The sequence below is a fragment of the Psammomys obesus genome, unplaced genomic scaffold (assembly GCF_907164565.1).
Source record: "Psammomys obesus unplaced genomic scaffold, mPsaObe1.curated_primary_1811, whole genome shotgun sequence".
Taxonomy (NCBI): Eukaryota; Metazoa; Chordata; class Mammalia; order Rodentia; family Muridae; genus Psammomys; species Psammomys obesus.
In genome coordinates this window covers 2,450,991-2,470,708 of record NW_026592510.1, presented here as the reverse complement: position 1 = coordinate 2,470,708, position 19,718 = coordinate 2,450,991, and the positions used below count along the sequence as shown (strand labels likewise).

At 42.7% G+C, this 19,718-nt stretch overlaps 1 protein-coding gene across 5 annotated transcripts in view; it reads left to right on the top strand.

Annotated features, from left to right (window-relative positions):
• Nucleotides 1-19,718, top strand: part of Pcgf5 (polycomb group ring finger 5) — a 107,498-nt gene that overhangs the window by 44,012 nt on the left and 43,768 nt on the right. The window contains exon 1 of one of the 5 annotated variants that reach the window (XM_055613748.1): nucleotides 19,542-19,633. The exons of the other annotated variants lie outside the window; for them this stretch is intronic. The gene's annotated coding sequence lies outside the window, so the exon portion shown is untranslated. Of the gene's footprint in view, nucleotides 1-19,541; nucleotides 19,634-19,718 lie in introns of those variants that run through there. 5 annotated transcript variants of the gene reach the window in all.

Here is a 19,718-nt window from a genome sequence, read left to right as displayed (position 1 = left end):
TTTAAGTTAACTTATTTTAAAGTTAGCATGCAAAATATTATGAGTTGTGCCGTGTCATTTTCATCCATACACTTCGTACCCTGTTCTAATCCATAGTTCTTTCCTAGTGATCCTGGGTCGCTGTAGCCACCCTCAGCTCCTTGTGAGGATAGACTTCCCTGAGAAAGGCCAGGGTCAGCTTTTGTCCAGGGATGAAAGCATGGCTATTTAGGAGGGAGTTTGGTTTTAACCTGGGTGAGTTATTCACCTGGACCATTGACTTCCCCAGGCCTGGGTTGTTAGCTCAGCTTATGGTACCTGGCATGTATTCTCATCCTTGTGGAACAAGCCCCAAACCCCATCAGATGGTGGAGATGGTTATCCCCACAGCAGTCAGGCTGCTAGCTGTTACACTAATGGGTAGCTCTAGCCTGGCAGTTGCCCTTCTGATGAAGAGTTCAAAGCATGGAAAGGTCAATGATGCCTTTTCTTGCGCAGTAGCCCAATCGGCCTGGTGGGTTTAATGCTAGCTGGCAGGGAGGACATTTGTAGCTCACTACCCTCCTGCTTTCCTCTGAGTCTCACATCCAAGGTGTTTGGTGTCTTCAGCAATATGATCTTATCCTCTCCTGCTGGTGGGAAACTGTCTTAGTTTGCTTCCTATTGCTGTGATTAAGAACACCATAAGCAAAAGCCATTTTTGGAGGGAAAGGTTTATTTGGGTTACACATTCTGCTCACAGCCCGCTATTAATTCAGGACAGGAAATCAAGGCAGGAACCTCTATGCAGGAATGAAAGCAGAGGCCCCAGGAAATCACTTCTTACTCCTTTTTTTTTCCCCTCCATGGCTTGCTCAGCTTGCTTTCTCGTACCACCCAGGATCTCCTGCCCAAGGGTGGTACTCCCCAGTGAACTGGCCTCTTCCACGTCAATCATTAATTGAGAAAATGCACCCAGACTCGACTACAGGCCAGTCTGATGAAGGCAACTCCTCCGCTGAGGTTTCCTCTTCTCAGGAAGTTCTAGGTTGTGTCAGGTTCACAGAAATAGCAAACAACACAGCAGTGAAGAGGGCTGACAAGAGACACTGCTGTTTGGGGCCCAGGCTTCTCTCAACAGCTTCTCTGGCAATATCTCACAACTGGAACAATGTTCAATAACTCAGCCCCTCTAGGAGCATCACTGTCCAGCTGTACCGGGTGACTGTCTCCAGTCCCTCCTTTGTAATTTTCACTAAGACACCACATTTCCAATATGGCTTCTGTCTACTCCCTTTGTCCCAGTTATACACCCCACATCCTATTGTGAGTAAGGATTTTTTTTTTCCACCCGATTTCTTTCTCATCAGATCCATTATTGGCATATGATAAAGGTACTGACTTTTTGCTTGTTGATTTTCTGTTCTACTAATACGCTGAATACACTCAGCAGTTCTAAGAGCTTGCTGGTAGAGTCTTTTAAGGATAGGATCATGTTGTCTGTCTTATTTTGAATGTTTTATTGTTCAGATACTGTTTAGCTAAGATTTCAAGCAATGTATTGGGTAAGAGTGGGTAGAAGCTCTTGTCTTGTTCTGGAATTTAAAGGAAATGTTACCAGTTTATCCATTTAGAGTATTGTTGGTTATAGGCATATCATATATGGTGTGGTGGATATCCTTGGTTTTTACCTTGACTATATCTGGAATTAATAAATCCAAAATTGGAAGGATACCTTGAGGGCTTTTTGCTTAATTTGAAGTGAGAAGATCCACTTTTTGTTTTTTTGAGGCAGGGTTTCTCTGTGTAGTCTTGGCTGTCCTGGACTTCCTTTGGGACAGGCTGGCCTCAAACTCACAGAGATCCGCCTGCCTCTGTTTCCCTGAGTGCTGGGATCAAAGGCCTGCCCTGGCTAGGAAGATCCACTTCTAATCCAGATCTTTTGAGGTGGGAAGTCACACCTTTAATCTGGGCCACACCTTCCGCTGGAAGCCTATATAAGGCCATTTCTGAAAGGTGTTGGCATTGCTCTTTGCCTGCTTGCTCTAGCAAGTCTGTCCTTCACTGGCAGCAGAGTTCACTTCCTCAGGATTCCAGTGTATCCTGAAGACCAGCTGAGACATTCAGCCTTGTGCACTGGACTACTCCTGGGCTTGTGGACCTTCTGTTTTTTGGCAGCCATTGGTAAGTCTAACATGTCTAACATATATAAAGACCATATATATATGGTCTTTATTGTATGGGATATGTTCCTTCCAATCCTAGTTTTATTCAGTGCCTTTATTATGAAGTGATATTCAACTTTGACCGAGGCGCTTTTGCATCAATTGAAATGTTCGTGTGATTTTTGTCCCTAAATCTACTTATATGCTGTGTTACATTTATTAATTTGCATCTATTGAACAGTCTTTCCATCCCTGAAATAAACCTGCCTTAATTATGATGTTTGATTTTCTTGAGTTTGGTTTGTGAGCATTGTATTGAGTTGGGTTTTGTTATTTTTTTAATCAATGTCCATCAGAAACAATGTATATAGTTTTTGTCTTTGTTATTGTATCCCTATTCAGTTTTGGAATCAGAGCAATGTTGGCTACATAGAAAAAACTTGATTAATATCATGTCTTTTTTTCTATTGTATATGACTGTGAGGGATATTTGTGCAAGGTTCTCATTGGTTATACCTTCTTTATTTAATTTTGGTGATTCATATATAGCAAGGAATTTCTCTATCCTAGGAAATTTCTAAAATTTCCAGGGGTTTTGGAGTATAAATTGTCAAAATATTTCCTCAAGATTATCTGGGTTTTGTTGGAATGTGTTATAATTTCTTCTTTTTCATCTTTACTGTAATGAGTTTGGGTCCCTTTATTTTAGTTAGTTTACTTAAAAGTTTGTCATTCTTTTTAAAAATTAGTTAATTTATTACAGTTTATTTACTTTGTATCCCAGCTGTGGCCCCTTTCTCATCCCCTCTGTACCCTACCCTTCCTCCCCCATCTCCTCCCTTGTCCCTCCCCAAGTCTGCTGATAGGGGCAGTCCTCCTCCCCTTCCCTCTGACCCTAGTCTATCAGTTCTCATCAGGACCAGCTGCATTGTCTTCCTCTGTGGCCTGGTAAGACTGCACACCCCCTCAGGGGGAGGTGATCAAAGAGCCAGCCACTGAGTTCATGTCAGAGACAGCCCCTGTTCCCATTACTAGGGTACCCAGTTGGAGAATGAGCTGCCATGGGCTACATCTCTGCAGGGGTTCCAGGTTATCTCCATGTATGGTCCTTGGTTGGAGTATCAGTCTCAGAAAAGACCCCTGTGCCCAGATTTTTTGGTTCTGTTGCTCTCCTTGTGAAGCTCCTGTCCTCTCCAGGTCTTTCTGTCTCCCCCTTCTTTCATATGATTCCCTGCACTGTGCCTAAAGTTTGGCTATGAGTCTCAACATCTGCTTTGATACCCTGCTGGGTTTAAAAAAAGAAAAAAGAAAAAAAAAAACAGTTTGTCATTCTCCACCATCCCCCCTCTCCCGCCCCGCAAAGAAAGAACTAATTCTTTGATTCTGAGTAGTATTCTCCGTTTCTACCCTAATATGTATTATATTATGCTTTCTGCAGCTTTGGGGGTTGTCGTGTTATTTTTCTACAACCTTGGACCATATCATTATAGTATTTTCTTTGAGATCATTATGACTTTAATGAAATTCATAAATTTTAATATTTTTTGATTTGTGCTGAGAAGGAAGCATATTCTTTATTTGGTGACTAGAATAATATGTATATACCTAGTAAGTACATTTGATCAATGGCATAGTTTGACTGATGTTTCTTTGTTGATTTTTCTGTTTTGAGAACCTTTCTAAAGATTAGAGTAAGTTACTGAAAAATCACAAAAGGGTCTATTTCACCTTTTTGTATATTAATGTTTGTTTTATAAAATTGGGAGGGAGTTTCAAAGTTTGGTGCAAATAAAATTGTTATATCTCCTTGATCATTTTTCATTTATTGTTATATCTCCATGCATAGTAAACATACATATATCTATATATCTTCTGCCTGATTTTTGTTTGAAGTCCACTTTGTCAGTGATGGAATAGCCATGCCATCTTAGGTTTTGAGGGTGAGCCTTCTATTCGCCTGAGAGAATGGCTTCATCCTTAAATTCAGTCTGTGGGTGTCTTCACTAGTTAGAGCTGTTTCTTAGAGGCTGTAGAAAGTTGGATATAGTTTTGGTTTGTTTGGTTGATTGGTTTTGGTTTTCCAAGACAGGGTTTCTTTATGTAGTCCTGGCTACCCTAGAACTAGTCTGTAGACCAGGCTGGCCTCGATCTCATAGAGATCCGGCCTATCTCTGCATAAAGGCATGCCCAACCACTGCCCCAGGGATCTAATTTTTTGTGTTTTTGTCCTTTTGAGACAGTCTTTCTGTTGTGCAGCTCTGGCTGTCCTGGAACTCATTATATAATCCAGGACTAGAACTCAGAGAGACCTGACTGCCTCTTCCTCCCTGGTGCTGGGATTAAAGGTGTGTACTACCACACCAGGCTACAGATTTTTAATCTAATCAGCCCATCTGCCCCACTTTATTAGTGATATGAGTGTATTATTGATTAAATTGTTATTGAAAGGTGTTAACTAATTCTGGTAACTTTATTGGGGTTTTTCTTGGTTGGTTATTATCACTTCCTTCTCCCATATTAGTATCAGGGATTTTCTGCCTCTGTATTGGACATGATAGATTTCTTGTAGGATTTTGTTCATCTCTTTCTGTTAGAAAAATTATTATTTTCTATGTTCTCTTCTTTGGTTATAGTATATCTTTAAATATCTTCTTCAGTGATGGTTTGGTGATCCTGCACTCACTGCCTTACTTTGTGCTATTCTTAGAATGTTATTATTTCTTCATCAATCGTAAAAAAAAAAAAAAGCTTTGCTGGATATAATAGAGTTGGTTGGCAGGTATTTATTTTCATAACTTGATATATGTTGCTCCATTTGCTTCTGGGCTTTAGGGTTTCTGTTGTAAGGTTCGATGTTACTCTAATGTGTTTGCATCTATAAATGAGTTGGTATTTTCTCTGGGGACGTGGTCGTGCCAAGAAGCCATGGCTAGTCTAGAGCTCACTATTTGGCCTTGAACTCAAAGAGATTAGCATGCCTTTGCCTTCCCTGGGTGATGGGATTAAAGGCATGTGCTGCCACATCTGGCTGCTATGTAGTCATAGTATCTTGAATATAATGTGTCATGGCAAGGTTCTGTTTAGATCATGTCTGTTTGGGGTTGGTTCTAAATGCCTCTTATGCTTGGACATCCATTTCTTTCTTTAGATTTTGGAGATTTTCCTGGTATAATTTTATCAGGTAGATTGTCTAAGCCTTTAGGGTTTACTGCAGTTCTGTGCTATACATTTTTAAGTCTGGTCTTTTTTGGTTCTTATACAATATGGTCATGCTTATTTATTTTTGTCCTTATTAATACTTGAATGTAGTATATTCATCCCTGACATCCTCCCTTTGTTTGGTCCAGTCTATTGGTGATGTTTTCCACTGTTTTTTATTTGATTTATTGAGTTATTACTAACATTTCAAGTTTATTTTAAAATCTCAATTTCCTTGCTGCATTTGCCCTCCCTGTTTGTGACCTTTTCATATACTTTGCCACTTTTCTCATCGTTTTTCTGACTCTTTTGTCTGTGTTGTTGCCTTCCCACCCCATGTCCCAGGCTGAATCCATCCATTTGTGTCCTTTCCCACACCACTGATCATTTTTGCTGTAAACTGAGAATTCTTTACCCAGGTTGGGTTTAGTAGTTGAGGAGTTTCGAGCTTCTGGAGAAGTCATGTGGCCTTGCTTTCTATTTTTCTGTGTTGTGATTCTGCATCTGTTGATTTGGCTTGGTTTTTTTTCTATTTTATTCGGAGGTCTTCTTGAGCAGCCTACACTCGAAGGCTTTATCTCCCAACCCATTCAGGGGAAAGGAAACAAAGTCCTTTGGCATCAATGAAGGGCTCAGTCAGTAAAGTGCCTGCCTCACGAGCGAGCGTGGGAGCTTAGGGTAGGGCCCCAGCTCATGGCTACCTGTAACCCTGGTACTGTGGCAGATGGGGAGAAAGAAACAGGAAGGTGTCCCGAGTTCCTGAGGGGCCAGTCTAGTCAACAGATAAGCACCAGGCACTGTGCCTGAAGATAAGGCAGAGTGATCAAAGAAGATAATCAGTATTGTCCTCTGCCCTCCAAACACATGTGCACACAAGCACATACACATATAAGCACACATATGCGCACAAAGAAATACATATGGAATTCCTCACCAGTGACCATAAAAGCAGAAAGTGGCTGAACTACTGATACCGGGAAGTTAAAATGTATTTTAAAAGGGGGGTGGAGAAATGGCTCAGGGGTTAAGAACACTGAGTGCTCTTCCAGAGGACCCAATTTTGATTCCTCACACACTCATGGCGGCTTACAACTATAAGCTGTTCCAGGGGATCTAATGTTCTCTTCTGGCCTCTCTGGGCACCAGGCACACATATGGTATACAGACATACATGTAGGCAAAACACCCATACATATAATAAAAATTTTAGAACTTTAGAGCAAGTATGGAAATAGTAAATTATTCTGAATATCAGATTCCATATCTGGCATAAGGAGTTCCCTTATATATGACTTAAGTGCTCTCAAGTATCAAGATTCACAGATTCTAGTAGCACCTGTTATAGCCTTCCAAATATGCCACTGATTTTCTGGTATCAGTAAAGCTGTTCATCTTGATATTTTTGTGCTATATGTTTGTATAATGTAAAAATATGAGCCAATTGAAAATGTGATTATTGTTAGAGAGAGGGTCTGTAACATGGACTCAGTGGCTGGCTCTCTGATTACCTCCCCTGGGGGGGAGCAGCCTTGTTGGGCCACAGAAGGAAGACAATGCAGCCAATCCTGATGAGACCTGATAGGCTAAGATCAGATAGTACTAGAGGAGGACCTCCACTATCAGTGGACTAGGGGAGGGCCATAGGGGAAGAAGAGGGAGAGAGGGTGGGACTGGAGATGAGAGAGGGGGCTACAGCTGGGATACAAAGTGAATAAATTGTCATAATAAATAGATAGATAGATAGATAGATAGATAGATAGATAGATAGATAGATAGATAGATAGATAAATGTGATCATTGATAGTAGGTAAGCTATAATATCGGTACTGGGTAGCCTAAGGCAGGAGGATTGCCAGTTTTAGGCCAGCCTACACTGTGTAATGAGCTTGCTCTCAGCTTAAGCAACATAGTAAAATCTTGTCTCAAATCCCAAGAATAGAAAAAAAAAAAAAAAAAGAATATCTCTGTAATGCTTAAAAATGTACATCTATTTTTAAGGTGTTGTCTTTAAACTATACTATGTGTGTGTGAATAACTATGTAAATGTGTGTGAAGCAATTGCAGTAACTATTTTGCTATCTGTAGTGCAAATAGGTTCCATGTCAAATGGAAATATTAGCTTGATATGAACTAACCCAAAAGGATACCTGGAATTAACTACATTATAACTTGACTTCACAGTAAACCATTTTGGTTTAGTCACCAAAACGAACAGCGACTCTCTATTACTTCATTTCTGCGCTCACTCCAGCTAGGCCCCTCTGGATCCACGTCCTTCTTTTCCTTCTTCAGATGCAGGCGACATGAATCTGCAGCCCTTTAGCCTTCTGGCCAGTCCTCTCGACTTCCTGCGGTTGTCTGTAAATCACACCAGCAGCAGTGGTGCTGACCCATTCTGCAGGGTCCTTGGTGCGATGTTTGGTGTGTGGCTGAGCAACTCTCATAGCCATGATTCTAAATTTAGTCTGTTTTCTTAAGCGTTCTCCAACTCAAAGGTGATGGGGGTAGCCCCTTCTGTTAGTGGACATATCCCTGGGAGGGATGGGTCACAGTGCTACTGTTCTCCTCCTTTGTCTCTTCTCAGAAGGTGCTGGTCTTGTGTAAGAGGCTGACTGCCGAGCTCATATCCTAACTTTGTTATACCTTTAAAGAACGTATTTCTAAAGAAAGTTAAGTTCATCAGACACAAAGGTTTTGAAATTTCTCTTGGAGAGCACACAGTTCCTCACAGCTGACATTTGGAATGAATGTGTGTAATACTTAACATAATAATATTTAACACTTAATGTGCCATATTAAAGTTACGAAACTTAATAAAGTTATATAAATTTATATAATTTAAAGGCATATAAAGTTAATAAACCAAGAAGAAAACCATGAAATGTTTATATAAATATCAAGTATGTTGTATTACAAGTTCTATTTACTTGGCTTGTTAATGACTAGTTGGTTGTTGGATGCGTCTAATGTGAACTGTCTTAATTGACGTAAAGGCTTCGTGTCTGTAAATGTTAGTATTTACAGACCTCATGTCAATGCTTCTAAATTCCAATTCTAATTATAGAAAGTTTTCCCTACTAGTAGTAGAAATGAATGCTTCACTTAAAACTTTAGAATTTCTCTGTAAATAGGATCAAAGAATTAAGGAGACACTAAGGAAAATGATGCTCTACCAACTTACAGCTACCAAGTCCCAGTGAACTTCCCTGGCAGCTTGTGATAGCCAACATCTGTTCAGCATTTGAGGAAGTAACAGGTCATTGTAAATGCAAATCAGGATCAATAGCTCTTAAGATCACTTGCTTTCCAAAGCTAAGTGGGTAGAGTTTGTGGATTTACCTCTCTTTGAATTGGGGAGCATCTTTCTTAATTTAGTAAATTAAAATGGCAGCATTCAAATGATTTGATATCAAAGCCTCTTATAACTCACCAATAATATAGGTAACCAATGGACCTTCGTCTTGGTGATTCTGTGCAAAGTTCCTTGCAATTGCGTATTTATAGTCATCCTGAAAAGCTAAACTCAGGGGAGTGTTGTATCTTTGTACAGCTGAAGTCTCCTTGTTGAGAATCAAGGGAAGCAGGCCTCCTTCCCTCCAGCTAGTTGAGGCAGATCTGGTTCCCCAACCACAGTGTCCTTATTTGCAGATGTGCCCTGCCTGGTTGCAGCTGCTGTTTTTCAAAGATGAAGAGATGGTAGGATCTCCGCACCTTGCCTCCAGGGTCCCTTCTCAGCCAAGGTCTGGCTGCTGTGCTGTGAGGCTGCTGCTACCATAAAAGGCATGCCCACAAGGCCTGAGGAGATAGCTTACTGTTCCCTTTAGGGTCAGCACCCCAGAATCCCAGACAAAATGGGAGAATGCATCTTTTAAACATCACTAGTGTTTCTCAGTATTTTGAAATGAGAGGTCAAGATCCTTGACAAATAGGATAGAATGTTTTTAACATTTGTTGTCATTTTCTTGAAAGGCTTCTGTCATTGTTTCACAGGAGAAAGTCCAAATTATTGAAAACGGTATCAGAGCAGAATAAAACTGGGCTGTTTAATGGTGAAGATGATGATGAGATAATTTGAGAAACACTGTACTGTATCCACTGCCTGGAAATAATAAATTGTACAGTGATAGGCATTGTACCACAATGTTTTAAACTGAAATTGTTGTGAATAATTTTTCAGAAGTGTTAGAAACTTCAGCTGCCAACCAGGATGTATGCTCACAGAAAATGTTCTTCAGATCAGGCGTTAGCAAGCTGCTGTCCAAGGGTTGCATCTGGCTCACTGCCTTTTTCTTTACATAAAGTTTTATTTAAACATATCTACATTGTCTCAATATTGATTTGGCCGCCTTACCCCTACAGACTAGGCCATGTTGAGGAGTTGTTTGAGAAACTACTGTGGTCCTCAAAACCTAAAATGTGCACCGTGGGGGCTAAGGAGACAGCTCATTCGGTAAAGTTCTTGTCATGCAAGCATGAGGACCGAAGCTTGGGTCCCCAGCACCCACATAAAGAGCTGGACTCTAATGTGTACCTGTGATCCCAGCCCTGGGGACACAGAGAAAGGTGAGTCCACAGAGCTCACTATCCAGCTTGCTAGGTTTGTTTGTAGGAGGTTTGTTTTGTTTGTTTTGTTAACATGATAGAGTCATCTGAGAAGAGGAAGCCTCAGTTGAGAAAATGTCCCCATTGATTGGCCCGTAGCTAAGCCTGTGAGGTAGGAAACTAATCAGTCATTGATTAATGACCGACGTGGACGCATCCTCCCCACTGTGGGCGGTGCCATCCATGGGCAGGTGGTGCCGGGGCCATATAAACAAGCAAATCAAACAAGCCAGGAGGAGCAAGCCGGTAAGCGATGTGCCTTCATGGCCTCTGCTTCAGTCTCTGCCCCGTCTCCTCCTAGTGATGGACTGTGACATGGAAAGGTTAGCCTGATAAACTCTTTCCTCCCCACGCCGTTTTTGGTCAGAGTGTCATCTCAGCATTCGAAAGTAAAGTAGAGCACTGGACAGATGGATGAGCCTCAGGTTCAGTGAGAGGCCTTGTGCCAAAAATAAGGTAGAATAAAGCAGTGGAGAGGGAACCCTGATCTCTAGCCTCCACGCACACACCTGCCTGCACATGTGAACCTGTGAGCACAGATACAACACTATTTCCCATGTCCCTTTCTGCGCAAAAGTTGCAGTCCCTCAATGTAAACTTTTCAAGTCGCCGAGGCATGGGATTGAAGATCTGGAAAGATCCTTTCAGTGATTACCTCAAATCTAAAAACAGTCTTGTCTATCCAGGCGTGGGAATGACTTGCTTGGGACCTTACAAGCAGCTGGTAATTTACTACAGTTTCCCCTCCCTCTACTCCCAGTTCCTCCGCACCTTCCTTCCCGTCCAGATCCATTCCCTTTTTGTCTCATTGGAAAACAAATTGGTTTGTAAGGGATAATAATAAAATAGAATAAAACAAAACAAAAATTAACACATCAGAATTGGACAAGACAAACAGAAGGAAAAAAGTCCATGAGATGGCATGAGAATCAGACTCACTGGTTTGCACACCTGGGGAATCCCATAAAAACATTGAACTGGAAGTTATAAAATATAAGCTGAGGACCTGATATGGATTTGAGTGTAGCAGAATGTCATTAGGAGTCACTTTATTGCTGTGGTGTTTGCTGTTGTGTAGACCAGTAATACTTGGTTTTAGCCTAGTAGCTTAGGTGCCTGGACTGACTAATCTCTGGTTCCTGGTTGTACTTGCACGTTATGGGTTCTGTCTCATAGAATGAGCATTAGGTCAAATCATATACTTGCTCCCACAAGCTTTGTGCCACCATTGCCCTAGCACATCTTACAGGCAGGACACCATTGTGGAGATCGAAGTGTTTGTGGCTTGCTTGGATTTGACATTTCTCTTTGGGCAGCGTACAGAGTACCTTTCTGTAGTAGAGACATCGGCATGAAGGGGTGAAGGCCTTATGTATGCACCAGATTGACCTCTCTGTGGTCAGTGAGTTGTGTAGGAATTGTCTTCTCGATGAGACCTTGCCATCACTTTGTGGAGAGCAGCCTAGAGTCTTGGCAACAGCCTGGGTTGCTTGAAGATCCCCACGGGACCCTTTGGCCAACAGTTCAACTAGATATAAACCAATCCTGACACTGGAAGCTTCATTTGGAGACCAGAGATATTCAGTTTGGGCTCTATCTTTCCATTATTTGGTGATTCCATTTTGATTACATATGTATTTAGGAAGCTTCTACTATATTAGGCTTCTCTGCTACGCCTTCATTTTAGCTGTCTCTCCACATATTCCCCTCTACCCTCCCCCTCCCCACCTTAGCCTCTCATTGTAACCTTCCCATCCATCAATAACTATTCTATTTTCCTTTCCTAATGATTTCTGTCTGTAACCCCTCATCTCATCCCTTACTGTATTTGCAACCTCTGCGGTTCTATGGATAGTAGCTTGGTTATCATTGATTTAACAGCCAGTATCCACGTATAAGTGAATACAAACCATATTTATCTGGATTCATCTCATCTCACTCTGGATGATTCTTTTTTCTAGTTCCATTCGTTTACGTGCAAAATTCATGATGTCATTTTCTAACAAGTGAGAAGTACTCCATTGTATAAATGTGCCACATTTTTATGATTTATTCTTCTATTGAGAGACATATGGATTGTTTCCAATTTCTGGAAATTATGAATAAGTCAGAACTGGACATGATTGAGCAAATGTTCTTGTATTGGATGAAGTGTCTTTTGGGTATATGTCTAGGAGTGGTACAGCTGGATCTTGAGGAAGATAGACTCTCATCTTTCGGAGGGACCACCATACTGATTTCCATAGTGGCTGTACAAGTGGGTACTCCCACTAGCAATGGAGGAGTGTTCCCCTTGTTCCATGTCCTTGCCAGCAAGAGCTGTCATTTCTTTTATTGATCTTAGCCATTCTGACAGGTATGAGAGGAACATGATTTTCCTTTCCTTGGTAGCTAAGGATATTGAATATTCTTTTAACTGTTTTCTAGCCATTTGAGTTTCTTCTATATGGGTTTCCACTAATTTTAAATTTTCAAGCAGACATAACATCAAATTAAGGAAGAAGTTTGCTTAATATCTGTAAAAGGGAAGATAACCAAGTACTTGGTGCGTCTCTGTGAGCGCTGGAATCAGAGCTGGGGATGAAGGCCAACAGCTTTGATGTGATGGACTACTCCCGAGAAGCATTAAAACACTGTATTAGAGCCAGCGCCATGCTTGCCATGCCCAGTATCTCCTAGCCCTAGGCAGTGCCAACGGCAAGGCCAAGATCTCACCCTTCGTGTCTCTCCTTTTCTGTGCTCCTTGCTGACCATTCTCATTTCTGTTTGCATAAACATTTTCCAGAGAAGGATACAATTGTTACAGTTAGGTTTTCTAATATGTCATTCTTCAGCCAACTCTTCCTCCCTGAGACATTACCCAGTCAGGGAAAAAGAGTTTTGAATATGTGTGAAACTAGACATATATATGGTATACATCCATTTCTTAATTTCACCTCGTGATAACCAATTTCAGCCACGGCTTACTTTATTCATTTGCCTCATGAAAAGCGACCTTGGCTTTAAATTCCTGGATAGTGAAAAGCAGACATATTGAAGATGAGTTGGTCCGCTAGCTTTTCCTCTTAGTATGTACTAAAAGCAAGAAAAGTGTATGAAGAAATTTATTCTACATATTTGTACAAGAGACTTTAATTAAATAAATGTTCCGTTACTGTTTGTCCCCAGAGCAGGGAACAGGGCAGATGTGAGAAATTTAGGCTACTTCAGAGCATGCTTGTCTTGTTGAATATGTAGAGTCAGTGCAGCTGTGGGGATGTTCCATACAATTCATGTAACTTCTGCGTGATCTCTACTTGTATTAGGGCCATTTAAGTGATGAGAAAACTGAGGCATGGGTAGATATTTGGTCTGGAATATAAACCCAGGATCAACTGTATCATGATTTAAACATAAGCCTGCAAAAGGCAGATGGCATTTCTTTCCTTATTTGTTTGCTCATGAATGTATCCATCCAGCAAACATTTAATAAGAATCTGTTGGTTTTTTAGGCTCCACCGTAAGGATCGGCAGTGATGGCAAAAGCCCTGCCCATGTAGGGTTTCTGCTCTGTTCACCGTATGTCCCGGTGTCCAGCTTATATTTCCATATGTTCCTTACTTAAGATGCGTTGATGCTGGTGACTTTATATTCTGGCTTTTGGTTAAGAAGATATTACAAATTCTGTATCAGGAGAGACTTTGTCTAGTTTGCTAAGGTAACTCTTCCCAGCACAGGTAACTATTCAAGACAGATGCTCTTTATTTCTTCTTGAACTCTGAGGGGGAAGTTACCATGGCTCCCAGGGTTCATGACTGAAATCCAGCAGTTACCGGTTTTCATCCAGTATTTTAGCTCATGTCTCCTCGCTTTAAATTTGACCCCACCTCTGGCTTTCTACAAACCTAAACAGGAAAAAAAAAAAAAATGTGTATCCTAGTCAATCATTAAGTACTTGAATACCTGAAAACAACAGATAAACTAATTTTACTTCTTGTTTTGTAAGAGTGATTTCTTTTTCCTCCCTTCTGTCTGAGCTCCAAGGTCCAAGGTGGAATTGTGGGCAGAGGGAGAAGAGCTTTCCCTTCTGGGGGCTTTGCCTCCTCCTCCTTCTGCTGTACACCAATTCCTCCTGCCCATCAACACATTACCTGACAGTCCACTGCTGACTCTGGACTCCTCTCTGAAGCCTTGTGTCCTCCCTGGGCCTTTCTTCCTTTGGACTTAGGAGTTTGCTAATCCTGGCAGATGTAGGAAAAGATAGCTCACATAGTTTGTTATGTGACCCGTATGTGGAGAATCTGTATCTTACTAGGTAATAAAACAAAACAAAAAACAAACAAGAAACCCCTTCTGTTACTTCCTTGGTAGAGGGAAGTAAATAAATTTTTCATGTTGACCTAGTTGTTAAAAGTTTTATAGACACTAGTTTCCTAGTGAAATATTTAAGATTCCCCATCTTAGTTTTAAAGCTTGAGTGTGATGCCTTCTTCCACGTATCATCTCAATCATATTCGTTATAATAAAATTTATCCAGAAAATCTTCCCTGTACACAATGGCTAAGATAATGTTGGCCCCAGAGACGGTGCATGTAGCTCAGTGACAGTCACCTTGCCTAGCATAGTCCACTCCTGGGTTTGATCCCAGATGCTCTCCCCTCCACCAAAGGAAGAAATAGTCTCCATTCCCACCTTGGAGGTCACTTACAGTAGAGGTGAATGAAGACTCACAGCACAGGCGCTCACATAGGACAATGCGTGTGCTAAACACACATAAACTTTTAAAAATAAAGAATAAATGAAAATAAAACTCATCTTTTGGCACTAGATCTGCACCTTTTTTTCACTCTAATCCTCAGCGATCAATAAAAATCGAGACTTTTGCTGGAATTTATCTTTACGGCATTTGGTTGCCCCCCTCACTTTGAATAAAGACTCCACCTGGAGATTTGGAGGATTATTCTTCATTTCTACCTTCAATCCTCTGCCCACTTATCACCCCAGGACTTTAATCCAACCTCCCGCAGTTTCATAAAGATGATTTGAAATGTCACACTCCTTATGATTGGAGAAATTTGGTTTTTCATATAGTTTGAAATTATTTCAGTTCTATTCTTCGTGTGTGTGTGTGTGTGTGTGTGTGTGTGTGTGTGTGTGTGTGTGTATTTTGCCTGCATACATAGCTGTGTACCACATGTGCAGTGCTGGTGGAGGCTAGAAGAGGGTACAGAATCCCCTAAGGCTAAAGTTACAGACAGTTGTGAGCCACTAGTCAGGAATTCACACTGGGAGTGGAACAAAGGTCCTCTGGAAGAGCTCTTAATCTCTGAGCTATTTCTCCAGTCTCTCAGTTTTACTCTTTAGTCTTCCAGAATTACTGGAACTTTCTCCATGCAGTTATTAACACCATAGTTTAAAAAAAAAAAAAAAAAAGGTTTGTGGTCCACTCCCCACCCCTACTTCCCAAAGAAGGAGAAAGTGTTGACTTTTCAACTTAGCATAAAACACTTAAAGTCCTCATGAGGACCTGAGTTTGGGTCACCAGCACCTGTGGAAAAGCTGAGAACAGAGCCAGGTGGAGCCCCAGAGCTCACTGGCTAGCTAGAGAGGCCACTGGTTCAGCAAGAAAGTCTCAAACGGTGAGGTGAGGAGGGACTGAGACGCTTGATGCCAAAGCTTGTAAGCAGACTCACACACATACACTCACAGAACAACAAAAAAAGAAAATATGTTTACTATTTCAGAGTCTCAGTCTTGTTCCTGTCTCTAGCATTTTCCTGCTTATTTCTAGCCTATTAGGTTTCTTCTCCTTTCTGTATTTTCCATTAGTTTCTCAGCTCCATAGCCTTGGGATTGTGCCTTGTTGGTTTTCCAGCTGACCCTTGCGTGGTAATTTCACTTGAAGTTCCTGCCATTTGGTCATGCTCTGCTTCACACTGTTAACAAATTTGTTATATTTCTATATAACTCTTTCTTGTGGCTAAGTCTCCACTCCCTGGTGTGATTTTAATGAACAGTCCTAGAAGGCAGGGATTACACCTTTATCATACTCTGAAGATTCACATTAGAAAAAAAAAATCAATGAAAAAACAAAATAGAGGCTCTACCTTCAAATGTTAACTATTTGGGTTTGTTTGTTTCTAATAAGCATTTCTTTGAGTGTTTGCTGCACTGGAGATGCCGTTTGTCAAGGCCAAATACACTGGACTCACATTCTCATTCAGACTACTGAATAAATTGGGACAATCCAAGTCAGGGGTGGGTGGCTTGAGTAATAATGTGGTGCTTGGGGCTGTAATGTGAGGATCAGAGTTCGGGTCCTGCATCCACATAAATTCTGGGTAGTTGTGTCTGTCAGCCCACCTGTAATTCCAGTACTCAGAAGATAAAGACCCTGGAGCTAGCTGTATCAGCAGGCTCTAGGTTCCATAGCCACAGTGGATATGCCACGCTGGGTATGGTGGAAAGTGATCGAGGAACACATGCAAAAAATATGTTGTCTGTGTCTGTAGAGAAGGCTCCTTGGAGTTTTGAGGTGCTTAGGAGATGTCTTTTGAAATCAGTGGGTACCTGGAAAATACCTAAGAATTGTTCAGACTTAACAGGGGCAGGAAAGAGTAAGGGGATTAGAGTAGGGTACCAAATTGTAAGAGTTAGCCAGAAGTCAAAGAGACACTTGATAAGGCCACCCCCATCCCTGTCACAGTCCTTCCTGACTTCCATGAGCCAAGCCTTCATGGAAGTCAGGAAGGGCTGTGACAGGGATGGGGGTGGCCTTATCAACTGTCTTATAATAGGACTTCTTTAAACAAGGGGTCGGATGTGGCACAGTGTAGTTAGGAGTGCTGCAGCTCTGCTGAGGAGGACAGGGTGCCGGGCTCCCTGAGGAGACTGATGCATAGTCTGGCGGATGTGAAGGGAAGAGATGGCAGTGACCTGAGCAAGCAGGGGTAGGGATTCGAGAGACCGATTGCAGAGTTTTGACAGGTACTGGCTTGTGGAAAAGCGAGAAAAGGAGACACTGTCAAGGATAACTGACTGGCCTTTATTAGTTCTGTGGCCCTCCCGCAACTCCATCACCAGTTTTAGGCAGTCATTGACTTTGAGCTGTAATATTTATGGTCATAACATAGAGGCACTTGGGCCCAATAGAATACTTACATTAAATTTTAATATTTCCCACAGTCTCTATAGGAAGACATTTAGATTGCAGAAGGCAATTCATATGTTAAAGATACTCTATTAAGAGCCTCTATTGAGGTACATAAAATAACTTACAGTAATGAAAAGGCCACCATTTAATTCTCAGAGGACTGTATCACCCTGTTTTCCAAATAAGTTATAGCATTGAAATCTCTCTTGGCCTAATGGGGATCAGGATGTAGCTCTCAGCTACTTCTCCAGCACCCCACCTGCCTGCCTCCGTGCCCCCTCCTGTGATGATAATGAACTAGTCTCTGAGGCTGGCAGCAAGCCCCTGTTAAGAGTTTGTTTGTTTTTTTCTTTGTAAGCATCTCCTTGGTTGTGGTTTCACTTCGCAGCAATAGGAAGATGACACTTTGACTAAAAATGTGTGTAAGAACTGGAAACACTGGTTTGCTCGCAAAGGCTGGGACCCCATCGCATTTCTCAGCCCCACCATCCCAGCCCAGCTCCCCCATCACTGTGTCCGCCTTCAGGGACTGCCTGCCTCCCAAGTATGGACAGCCCTGTCCCGCCTCTGCCAGTGTTTGTTCTCCTGGAATCCATGAGCCAAGATCATTTCTGAAAACACCGGGTAGCTCATCTATTGCATTCCCCTTGGAGTTCATGAACTGTTTTGTTACTCCTGAAAAATATGTTTAAAATACCTTCAGATGCACCCAGAACAATATTAGGTGGTTTTGTATGTGCCACAGTGTATACAGTAGGATCTTCTGTTTCATATTTTAGTAAAATCTTCCATTGCACGTTTTAAATACACCAGAAATAGTCTGGCTTTTCCTATTTGGATCTGTTCAGTATGAAAGACATGAAGCCTATAGTCACTTGACCTGACTTGTCTTCTTTTGCTTACTGTAATTGCTGTGTCTTGTAGAAGTCAATCTCCTCCTGGAATCATAGTTCTGCAAAGGGGTCCTTAAGAAGATTGTAATCACTTAAAGCTCTATCAGAAAAATGTATTCTTCCTGTGGCAATGTTCAAATGAGTTTGTTTTACTTGCCTTTAATTTACCTGATTAGTTATAAAAATGAGCAGTTTTTAAAGCTCTGTATCTCTGGATACCTGTGTGCCTGGATTGTTGCCTTGCTCCTCCAGCCACCTCTGTCGCTAGCCAGAGGTGCTGCCTGTCTGCTGGAGATAACGCAAATGCTCAGCATTCTCTGTGAATTCTTTAGCCACCTTTGCTCTGGCTTTTACAAAAGAGAGATGGAATTGCAACCTTTTTTTTTTTTCCTGGTGTGAGAGATTAAAGGTTGCTTTGCAGCTTGCCCTTTGGAGAATGCTCCTTTTATATTTGGTCAGTAAGTGAAGGCTACCTTGATTTGCCCAGGATCCTAGGAGTCACGGATTACAGTCTTCTAAAAAGTTTAGGACCAGGTCTAACTTAGGCTTAGCACAGTTGTATTAGTAGGAATTTGAGTTTGGGGAAAGCAGTAGGAAAGGATCAAATGAAGAGTACAGGACACCTTTCAAGGAATCTTCCTTTTCCGTCAATGAATGGGGCATCTTGGAAATCTCAAAGTCCACTAGAAAGAGCAGCGGGGGTTTTGTTTGATTTGAACCTTGCAAACAGTAATAAATGATCCTCACTTCCTACGTAAATTTCCAGCTTACCTGTATTTGTTAGTAATCTTGATTGCTGGACCCACTTTATTGCAGCAAGTTCAGTAGTGATCTCATAGCAAGAGATGTCCTCATCTCCACTACAACGCCCATGGGTCCTGTATGGGGAACATGCCTCCTAGGAGACAAGTCTTTGATATTTTGAATTACATTTATTGTGTGGATGTTTGTGCGTGCGCTTGTGCCACCTTGCCCTTTCAGAGGTCAGAGGACAACTTGTAGGTAGGAGTCGTTCTGTCTGCTCTATCCTTCCACTGAGTGCTGGGGATCGATCAGGTCCTCAGGCGTGGCGGCGGCGAATGCCTTTACCCGCTGAGCCATCCCGCTGCCCCCAAGGAGAAAATTTAGTGGGGTGACTCAGTCTCAACGCAGACCATTGCTTTTGAAGCTGCCAGGAAAAACTGTTCATCCTTAAAATGAAAACAACCGGGAGATGGGTGGCGAGGATAAGAACAGAGATAAAATTTGGTCTCAGCTGCGTGTCACATAGGAGCGACAGGGGTGGGGGCAGGGCGCGAAGGGTGTCTGTCCCAGGCGCCTAGGAGGAGCACCGGCCCGGCGGGCGTGGGCTGAGGGCGTGGTCGGCGCGGAGGGGCGGGGCCCACCAGGACGGGCGTGGGGAGGGGGCGGGGCCGGCGGGCGGGCGGGCGGCTCTGGCGGTTGGAGGTGGGTGGAGCCGCCCTTGGAGGCGGCACCGGCCTGGCCCGGAGGCCCGCCGCGCCCTATCGCGCCAGAGCCCAGTGGCCCCGCGGAGCCCGCGCGCTCCCGCCTGCTGGGGGAGGGCGGGCAGGGCGCGCGGGGGGCGGGGGGGACCAGACAGGCCGCGGCGGGAGCTGTTTCTCTTTCGCTTTCCCGGGCTCGGAGGCGGGCGCGCCGGCGGGCCGAGGAGCGGCGGCGGCCGCTGGGTAGGTACCGCGCGGGGGCGGCCCGGCCGCGCGCCAAGTTTGCGCCGGCAGCCGCGGCGCCCCAGACACCTGCCGCGCTGGGCGC